The following is a 2,384-nucleotide window of genomic DNA, read 5'->3' on the forward strand; positions in this document are numbered from 1 at the left end:
TAACAGAATGTGAATACGTCCATGATTTCCTGTATTCTTTGAAGGCTGCAGGAAAGTGTCTGACTTGACTGCAGCTTTTTGTAATGATTAGACACAGTCAGGAACAAATCAGGCCCGGGCAGGGAAATAAAACCAGACATGACAAAAGGTGAGTATATCAAAATGAAACAGAAAACCCAAAACCTAGAAACCCAAATCACAGGACCAATATAGACAACTAAAACGATGTAATGCTAGATAGTCTTTCAGTCTTATCAAAAAGTCTGAAGGACTCTGGACATAAAGCCAGTCTGTCACCGTCCAGAATCCAGTATCATATTCAATTAAGTTACCTCTGTGCACATGTTTTTCTGCTGTCAGCAGGTGGGGTTTACCTCAGTGATGTAAAATTATTTTTATTATTTATTTTTAGTTCAGTAAGAAGAACCCATGTTTTGCATCAGATTGTTGTGTCCCTCTTTCAACCAGGTTGTAACTTGCAGATGGTCCAGCCCTAACCTTTGCCATTTGATTCAATCGTTATTATGATTTTTCATCAATCTCCAACCTTGTGGACTTCCTGCTCCCCTGGTAGTCCACTCATTATCCAGTCAGACCGTAGCAGCACCATGAACTGGTTTGGCCCTATGAAGCCTGGTGTGGTTATACTCCGAGGTCTGTGTGTGTGTGTGTGTGTGTGTGTGTGTGTGTGTGTGTGTGTGTGTGTGTGTGTGTGTGTGCGGCATGCAGTCTGCTGATGTGGCTGCTCTCCATCCCTCTTGGGTGGGATTTGCAGGTAATCTATCTGTGTAACCGCTGCCCTGTGGCACACTGCATTCCCTCTCAGCACTGTAAATTGACGGCTTTTACTGCTGATGAGAGGATGGCAGGATGGAGACAAAATGCCCCGGAGCTTCCACTGTAGTGCTGAGCAGTGAAAAAGCTGGCTTAAACTCAGCTAGCTTTAGTCTTTTTGAGAGAAAAGCTAGTTCTGCCCATGTTGCAGGCATATGAACATTTTACCACACTGCTGATGATCCATAGACTGTCGCTCAGGTTGGAGTATTACTTTAATATGTCTTTAATTTACTTCTTATGAGCCTTGATTGACCCTTCGCTAAGCCCCGCCCCCTGCTGCTACTCTGTCAAGCAGTCAGAACTACCATGGAGCCCACACTTTCACTAGCTGCACTCACTGAATAAATATCTAATTTAGGAAAAAAGCAACTTCAAAGAGAAGCAGACAGAAAGGTCTACATTATGTGCTTGAAGGATATATCCAGCATGTCAACGTGATTCAGCAGAGAAAACAGGTTAAAAAGATTAACCTTTAGAAGCTAAAGCCACTGATCACAGTGTAACAGTGAAACACCACGTGACCCGGTGATCGAGACAGAAGGAAATGAACAACAGTGTTCCTGTAAAACCTGTCTTGGTCGATCTTACAGAGTGGTGGTAAACCAAGGAGCTGAATGTTGACTTTAGGAATAAGGAGGCAAAGACACACACCCCTGTCTACATCAATGGAGCTAAAGTGGAACAAGTCAATAGTTTTAAGTTCCTGGGAATCAGCATCACAAACAACCTGACCACGGTCATCACACATCTCCATCCTGGTAAAAAAAAAATCATAAACTATATATTTGTTATGTGGAAAATAAAGAAGGCATAACTCCCGAGCCAAGTTCTTGTCAAATTTTACAGAGGAGCCATAGAAAGCATCCTGACTGCAAACATTACAAGCTGGCATGGGATGTACCTGGCCCAGGTCAGGACGGCTCTACAGCGGGTGATTAAAACTTCAAAGCCCTTCATTGGTACCATCTACCGAGCATTAGGGATTCCTCTGGGTTTCTTTCCAGACAGCAGCCGGGGGAACGGGCTGTGGCTGGGTGGGTAATGTGTCTTAATATCCTTTGAGCTCTTTGAAACCTCTTCTCACCAATATCACTCATGCTCCTTAGATGGGTACCAATGATGTTCTGGGTGGTTTAAATTACCAGCTGTTACCTTCTTGTTTGGGGCTGCACACATCTCATGTCACTTTGTAATGTTTGCAGTCTTTGTAATGTTTGCAGTGCTTTTATTTGCTCCTCTGTGAAAGTTGACAAGAACTTGGCAGGGGCATTGTGCCTTCTTAAGAATCCTTGAGGAATGCAGCTGTTTATGAGCTGGGAGCGAGGTGTGTCATGACCACGACAGCGGCTTTAACAGACAGAACCTTAACCACGACAGAAACAGAGAACTGTTCACTTCTGCTCTGTTGATGTAGACAGGGGCGTGGGTCTTTGCCTCCTTTTTCTTATAGTTGGTTTTACTGATGTTGAGCAGTAGTTTGTTCTCGGGGCAAGATTGTTTATTTCCTCTCTATATGAAGTCTCATCGTCGCTTTTTATCTGGCTGAT

The sequence above is a fragment of the Anarrhichthys ocellatus genome, unplaced genomic scaffold (assembly GCF_004355925.1).
Source record: "Anarrhichthys ocellatus isolate YVR2014 unplaced genomic scaffold, GSC_Weel_1.0 scaffold70, whole genome shotgun sequence".
NCBI lineage: Eukaryota > Metazoa > Chordata > Actinopteri > Perciformes > Anarhichadidae > Anarrhichthys > Anarrhichthys ocellatus.